The sequence below is a fragment of the Coregonus lavaretus genome, assembly GCF_964263955.1.
Source record: "Coregonus lavaretus genome assembly, chromosome: 24".
NCBI lineage: Eukaryota > Metazoa > Chordata > Actinopteri > Salmoniformes > Salmonidae > Coregonus > Coregonus lavaretus.
In genome coordinates, this window is record NC_140011.1 from 45,570,642 (window position 1) to 45,578,939 (window position 8,298).

General features: G+C 52.8%; 1 pseudogene across 1 annotated transcript; it reads right to left on the reverse strand.

Annotated features, from left to right (window-relative positions):
• Positions 1-245: 245 nt before the first annotated feature.
• On the reverse strand, positions 246-2,356 carry LOC311099910 (annotated as a pseudogene). Its single transcript has 2 exons — positions 1,959-2,356; positions 246-1,892 (listed from the first exon to the last, which is right to left on the reverse strand). The product of its transcript is annotated as an uncharacterized misc_RNA (transcript).
• Positions 2,357-8,298: the final 5,942 nt, after the last annotated feature.

Consider the following 8,298-nt stretch of genomic DNA (forward strand, 5'->3'; position numbering starts at 1 on the left):
ACAAATAAACCAAAACGACAACAGAAAAAAAACAGTGAAAAACAAACAACAGAACATCTATCACTCTTTCTTCTCTCTCTCATCCAGCCTTCTTATATTACTCCCTCCCTCCCCCCTCCCCCCTCCCTCCCCCCCTCCCCCCTCCCTCCCTCCCTCCTCCCTCCCCCCTCCCATCCTCCCTCCCTCCCTCCCCTCCCCTGTTTGGTCCCTTTGTCCTGTGGTAGTGTCTGTCTGTCCTTGTGTCTCTAGTACATTCTGCGTTTCATGTATATTTTGGATATAAAGTTCTCCAGTTCCTCTTGACTGTCCAGCTGAGGAACCAGCCCATCGTCGTCTTCATAGTCCCCTCCCACCCTTCCCCCGGCTACGCCCAAGCCCCCAGGCCCTGGTGGGTTGTAGTATGGGGGGCGCCAGCCCCTGCCCTGGGGGAAGAGGGGTTTAGGCAGGGGCTGATATGTCCGGGGGTGTGGCAGGATGTAGTTGGAGATGTAGGGGGAGGAGGGGAGATGTTGTGGGAGGGGCTGCTGTCTCCAGCCATGCCTACCTCCCCCTCTTACCCTGCCCCCTGCCCTGTGTCTGCGCCTGGTTGGCCGGAGCTCGTAGTCCGGGGGCGGGCTGTGGGGTAGCTCCTCCCCCATGGGAGTATTGTCGTAGTACTGCGGTTTGGGGTAGGGAAAGTACACAGGGTAGTAGGCTCGGTAGGGTTTCTGGTAGTAGGGGTAGGAGGGGAAGGCTAGGAACTTTTTCTGGGGTTTGAACCACACGTCCTTCTGTTTGTGGGGTTTGAACCAGTAGTCCTGCTTGTAGGCCTTAGCTTTGGCTCTGTCCTTGTTCCACTTGTTCTTGTAGGGCTGGTAGTACGGGTCCTTCTTGGGGTTGGAGGAGGCTGTGTAGTGGTACATGGGGCCCGTCGCTAGGGGAGGGGGAACTAGGGGCCGGTAACGCGGGGCGACAGGGTTACTAAGCGGCGTCAGCTCCTTCCTCTTCTTCTTCTTCTTCTTCTCCTCTACGTTGGAGATGATCTGGACCACGTCGTCGGCCGGCAGGTGCAGCTTGCTGCTGATCTCGATCAGCCTGTCAATCATCTGCTGGTCCAGGTCATCGCCGTCGGTTACCACCTCCTCGGAGCGCTTGTCTTCAGCGGCGTTGGCGCCGGCCTTCTGTCTGGCCACGAGGTACGGCGCCCCCTGCTGTTTCTGTCTCCCCATGTACTGCAGCAACATGTCAGAGGCGATGTCCGCGAGTCTCTGCTCCTCCTCTCTGGCTCTCTCCGCCTCCTCCTGCTGCCTTTGCACCTCCTGCTGCTCTGCACGTGCACGAGCCTCCTCCTCCACCATCGACAGAGCCGCCTCCTCCTCTGCTTCATTCTCAAAGTCGTCCATGAAGTTGCCCCCCAGTGGGGGGGTGTTGCGTGCCCGCTCCTCCTGCCAGTGCAGCTTCTTGCCAGCTTGTGCCAGCTGGGTGTTGTAGGCCTTATACCCCTTCAGAGGAGGAAGGATCTCGTTGTCTTGGAGACCAAGGTCTATGTTCTGGAAGTAGCCCCGAGCCTTCCGCTGAAGAGATGGGTCACTAGGCCTCCCCTCCTCTCCTCTCCTACTCCCCTCTGCTATTTTCTCCTCCTCACCTCCCCATCTCCCTGCTTCTCCACCTTTCTCGTCCTCCTCCTCCTCCTCCTCCTCCTCCTCCTCCTCCTTCTGCTGTCCTCCCTCCTCACTCCCTCCACCAGCTCTGTCCCCCTCTCCCTCTAGAAGCCAGCCTCTGTCCTCTAACCTCTTCCTCTCCTCCCTCTCCTCCTCTTCCTCTATCTGTCTTAACTCCTCTCCCAGAGCTGCTGCCATTAGTGCTGGTCCTAGCTGTTCCATCCTTCTCTTCCCCACCCTCCTCTCCTCCTCCTCTCTCCCAACCTCTCTCCTTCTCTCCCCCACCCTCCTCTCCTCCTCCTCCTCCTCTCTCCCAACCTCTCTCCTTGTCTCCTCACCCCTTCTATCCTGCAAAGGGACTGGGTCCCCCTCTCCTCGCTCCTGTGTCTGTGCTCTCCCGGTTTGGTCCAGGGCCTCCAGTAGTATTGGGGCCAGCCATAGCTCTGTTCCTGGCTCTGTCCCTGGTCTTCTTCCCGGTCCTGGGTCTGGTCCAGGGGGTAGCGGAGGGGGCTGGGGCTGATTTCTAGAGGGCTATGGAGGGGGCTGAGGATAAGGCTGTCCTCTTTGAGGTGAGTCCTGGAGTGCCCCTCCCCCTGCTCCTGCCCCTCCCTTCCCTCCCCCCCCACAGGGGTGGCGGTCAGCCGTGGAGTGACAGTGAGCAGGACCAATAGGATGAGTCGGGCTGTGGAGGGTGCGTGGTGACTGGTCATGACCATGCAGAACGGGCAGGAGGGAGGGAGGGCTGAGCACCTGTAGGGAGGGAGAACATTGAGCAGATATCTTTAACATAATCTTTATGACTTGCAGCAGACTTCTGTAAAATCATAGGGAGAGGGAGGGAGGGAGGTAGGGAGCAGGGGGGGGGAGGGAGGGACTAGAGGGGAGGGAGGGAGCAGAGGGGAGGGAGGGGGAGTGAGGGAGGGAGAGAGGGGGAGAGGGAGGGAGGGAGAGGGAGCTTGCAGGAAGGGAGAGGGAGGGAGGGAGGGAGGGAGCAGGGAGGGAGGAAGATGGAGAGGGAGGGAGGGAGGGAGGGAGGGAGGGAGGGAGGGAGGAGGGAGGGAGGGAGGGAGGGAGGGAGGGAGGGAGGGAGGGAGGGAGGGAGGGAGGGAGGGAGGGAGGGAGAGTGAGGGAGAAGAGGGGAGGGGAGTGAGGGAGGTAGGGAGGTAGGAAGCAGGGAGGGAGAGAGGGGGAGTGAGGGAGGGAGAGTGAGGGAGAGGGAGTGAGGGGGAGGGAGCAGGGAGGGAGAGGGAGGGAGAAGGGAGGGGGAGGGAGAGGGAGGGGGTAGGGAGCAGGGAGGGAGAGGGAGGGAGAGGGAGGGAGCAGGGAGGGAGAGATGGGGAGTGAGGGAGGGAGGGAGGGAGAGGGAGGGAGCAGGGAGGGGGAGGGAAGGGAGAGGGGAGGGGGTAGGGAGCAGGGAGGGAGAGGGAGGGAGAGGGAGGGAGCAGGGAGGCAGAGAGGGGGGAGTGAGGGAGGGGGAGGGAGGGAGGGAGGTGGAGGGAGAGGGAGGGAGCAGGGAGGGAGGAAGAGTGAGGGAGGGGGAGGGAGGGAGGTGGAGGGAGAGGGAGGGAGCAGGGAGGGAGGAAGAGTGAGGGAGGGAGCAGGTAGGGAGGAAGAGGGAGGGAGCAGGGAGGGAGGAGGGGAGGGAGCAGGTAGGGAGGAAGAGGGAGGTAGGGAGCAGGGAGGGAGAGAGGGGGAGGGAGGGAGCAGGGAGGGAGAGGGAGGGAGGGAGGGAGGGAGGGAGGGAGGAGGGAGGGAGGGAGGGAGGGAGGGAGGGGGAGGGAGAGGGAGGGAGCAGGGAGGAGAGATGGGGAGTGAGGGAGGGGGAGGGAGGGAGGGAGGTGGAGGGAGAGGGAGGGAGCAGGGAGGGAGGAAGAGTGAGGGAGGGGGAGGGAGGGAGGTGGAGGGAGAGGGAGAGAGCAGGGAGGGAGGAAGAGGGAGGGAGGGAGCAGGTAGGGAGGAAGAGGGAGGGAGGGAGCAGGGAGGGAGGGTGGTAGGGAGCGAGCAGGGAGGTTGTATATCATTTGTATCTATAAATTGACCTATAGCCAACTGGTTTAAAGAGATACTGAGAATTTCAGTGTCCAGTGTGAAGAAAGTTCGAGGTTGCTTTGCAAGCCAATGCTGACATAACGAGTTCATCTGACTCTGGGTAAGTAGAAATACAGGATAATTGTTTGAAATAATGTTTTATACAGAGCCTGCTTTATTTGAAACCCATTGACTGTTGCTGATTTTCAGTCTTTTGAGCTCCTTGCTTTTACATCTAATCAACCAAATCATCCCAGTGGTATCCTGGTTTACTGCCGCCCCAAGACAAGCACCTCTTTTATTCCTGGGTTTATCCTTGTTTACTGCCGCCCCAAGACAAGCACCTCTTTTATTCCTGGGTTTATCCTTGTTTACTGCCGCCCCAAGACAAGCACCTCTTTTATTCCTGTGTTTTCTGAACCATTAACCTCCGTATGCCCCACCCTCTCCAACATTCTGATTTTGGGTGAGTTGGCTGCTGACTTCCTCAACTTGATGGACTGTCCAGCTAGTCATTAGCACAGCTAGTGGTCCTCTGTAGCTCAGCTGGTAGAGCACGGCGCTTGTAACGCCAGGGTAGTGGGTTCGATCCCCGGGACCACCCATATGTAAGAATGTATGCACACATGACTGTAAGTCGCTTTGGATAAACGCGTCTGCTAAATGGCATATTATTATATTATTATGTGCAACATGTTAATGTCCCCCACCCACAACGGTGGACACACAACACACCTCATTTTCACTGGAGTTGTCCCTGCCTCTGACTTGGAAGTCCTCAAACTATCTGACCACCAGGCTGTGACACTGTCTCTGACTGCTGCCACTCCTCTCCACCGCCCAAAGAGGACCTTTCGACCCATCCCTCTTCCAGGAACACATCCAGCTCACCTCTGAGTCTGCCTGCAGTGAGCTGGCCCTCGATGACATGGTCAACCTGTACAGCAGCACTCTGAGTACTACCCTGAACATCCTTGCGTCCGAAAACAAAACAAAAAACACACAAAAAGTGTGTTGGAGAAGGATGGCCTCACTGTCCATCTACTGGCCTATAAAGACCACCAAGCGAGCTACTCTGCTGCCCTAAAGCACGATCAGCCTTCTACTCCACAACGAAGCTAACGCCAGACCCTGGTCCAAACCATTAACTGTCTTCTCAACCCTGCAAAATCATGCAGCCTCATCCGAGAAGTGCAGTCGCTGCTTCTCAGAATGATTCAAGAATAAAGATTGACAACGTCAGAACAAACATCAAGGCCTCTTAGATGACCTGAACCCCACCTCCTGAGCCCCACCCCCAACCCAGACTGCCCCTCCCCTCAGCAGCTTCACATGAAGTCCCATCCACCGCTGTGCAGTCAATCATCTTTAAAATGAAGGCCATCACTTGCTCCCTTGACCCTGTCCCTACATCCCTACTCGAAACCTGCTCATCTAGCCTGCTTCAGTTTGTCACCACCCTCATCAACAAGTCCCTGCTGACTGGGGGAGGTACCATCACTCTTCAAAACAGCTGCAGTCACCCCCTTACTGAAGAAACCCAACCTTGACCAGGACATCCTATTCAACTACAAACCAGCTTCAATTCCATCTGTCTTCCAATCAGCTGTACACAGTTTTCCAGTCTGGCTTCCGGCCCTTGCACAGCACCGAAACAGCTCTGGTGAGAGTTACCAACGACCTACTGATGGCTGCGGATACAGGATCTCCCAGCATCCTCCTCTTCTTAGATCTCAGTTATGCTTGACACCGCAACATCCTCCTGCGGCATCTCAGAGAGCACACTGGTGTCTCTGGAACTGCTCTGAATTGGTTCTCCTCCTACCTCTCCAATAGGAAGCAATACATCACCATTGGAGTGTCCAGATCGGAGGAGTCTACAGTCACATGCGGTGTCCCACAGCGGTCACGTTTTTGGGACCTATTCTGTTCCTAATCTACATGCTCCGTCTCAGCCAAATCCTCAGAGACTAGAACATGAACATCCACTGCTACGCTGATGATCCCCAGGTCTACATTAACACCCAGCCAGATACCATCTCAGGAAAACTCAGCAGCTGCCTAGATGACATCAGGGTATGGGATGAAAGAGAACTTCCTCCAGCTGAACAGCAGCGAGACTGAGGCTATGCTTACTGGGTCAAGCAGGTCACCACTGCTGGAAACATCTGGCCTAAAATTGACGGTCAAGCCATCCATCTGTCCTCTCTCATCTCCAACATTGGGGGGTCAAGTTTGATATAATTGTTCTATCTAAGAAACATCGCCCGGCTCAAACCATCGCTCTCCCAGCCAGATGCAGAGAAACTCGTCCATGCCTTCATCTTCTCCCGGATCGACTACGGCAACGCTCTAGGGCACATCGACAGATTTTTCACCTAGTCGGCTCGGGGATTAGAACCAGCGACCTTTCGGTTACAGGCACAACGCTCTTAACCTCTAAAAGCTACCTGCCGCTCTACTCGGAGGCCTTAAATCACTTCAGAGGCTACAACTTCTCCAGAATAGTGCTGTCAGAGTCCTGACCAGGACCAGGAAGTCAGCCCACATCACAACCATCCTTGCTGAAGTCCTGTGGCTACCGGTCAACTAGAGGATTCACTTTCAAATCCTCCTCCTAGTGTTTAAAGCGTTGAATGGATTGAGTCCCACCTACATCAGGGACGTCATTCCTATCAACGAGCCACCTCGCACTCTCCGCTCCAGCCGCTCCCTACTGCTTCAAGCCCCCCAAGACACATCTCCGTACTATGGGGTGACCGTGCCTTCTGCTCACTTGCCCCCTCGCCTATGGAATGCTCTCCCTGACCATCTGAGAGGCGCTCCATCAATCAGAACTTTTAAAAATGGGCCTTACAAAACATTTCCACAGACGGTCTTTCTTCTGGTCCTAATCTGGAAAGTCCTTTTAGGATTTTAAAACCCATTTCTACAGAAGGTCTTTCTTCTAGTCCTAATCTGGAAAGTCCTTTTAGGATTTTAAAACCCATTTCCACAGACGGTCTTTCTTCTGGTCCTAATCTGGAAAGTCCTTTTAGGATGTATTATTGCTATTTCCTGCCTTGATTCTAAATGTATGATGTTGACATTGCATTTTTTTTTTTTATTATCATGATTTGTATTTTTGTAGAGCTTTGAGATAACACTGTAATGAAAAGCACTATACAAATTAAAGGCATGGAGTGCGATATTTATTATTATTGTAATTGCCAGAACCTTGCAGTATCCCTTAAAGGGTATGTCCATTTAAATTATGGATGAATAAAATTACTTCAGAAAAGCAGGAAATCGCATCCCTTTTAGCAGCGTCGATATAGTACTGTGTGTTCCACTGTGTCTGTTCTCAATCTAATTAATGGTGTAGATATGGTAAAGAGGCAGTAGCAGTAAAAAAATATATACAATAATAATAATAACAATAATACATTTAATTTATATAGCGTTTTTGATTACAGATAAAAATAATAAATAAACATATTTAACATTTTTTATTATCATACATTTTATTTATAGATCCAGTTTATATACAACCTCCCTCCCTCCCTCCCTCCCTCCCTCCCACGGTCGCCAATTCAAATCCCCAAGCCAACAAGGTGAAAAATCTGTCAATGTGCCTTTGAGCAAGGCACTTCACCCTAACTGGTCCCGCGTGGCTCAGTTGGTAGAGCATGGCACTTGCAACGCCAGGGTTATGGGTTCGATTCCCACGGGGGACCAGTATGAAAATACATACACTCACTGCTGTAAATCGCTCTAGAGTGTCTTCTAAATGACTAAAATGTAAATGCTCCAGGGTTGCCATTGGTAACGGCTGATCACTGGCCGTGACCCCAATCTCTGAACCTGTCTCAGGGGAGAGTTGAGATACGAAAAATAAATAAAAAAATTACCCCCTCTTAAGAACATTATCCAGAAGTAAAATTCTCACGAAAATGTTTTACTTCTGGGGGGAATGCTGCTAAAAATTGTGATTACCGTTGTGCGAAGGAAGGAAGCGAAGTCTCCTCTCTCACAAAAGGAAACTCTCTGCCAAACCCATCCCTTCCACTAATTTCACCCGTGTTTATCATGGACAAAAAGCTCATTTTTGTTTTCGTTAAATCTTATGATATAGCCAATTTTGACTTTGTGGCTGTGGAATCTAGTGTAAACCGTTTATCATCCGCAGGCGGCTTGAAATCACCTCCCCAGTTTAAGCACCGTCTTCGCCGATTCCTGGTTCGTAGGCTACAAATAATCAATGATGAAAACAAACAAAAAAAACAGAAATAATTGCTTCTCGTAATCAGAATCTGTCCACGAGAGATTATATGGCGACCAACCGTTTCTACCGAATCCTATATGACGACCCTACCGTTTCTACCGAATCCTATATGACGACCAACCGTTTCTACCGAATCCTATATGACGACCCTACCGTTTCTACCGAATCCTAAATGATGACCAACCGTTTCTACCGAATCCTATATGATGACCAACCGTTTCTACCGAGTCCTATATGATGACCAACCGTTTCTACCGAATCCTATATGATGACCAACCGTTTCTACCGAATCCTATATGATGACCAACCGTTTCTACTGAGTCCTATATGATGACCAACCGTTTCTACCGAATCCTATATGATGAC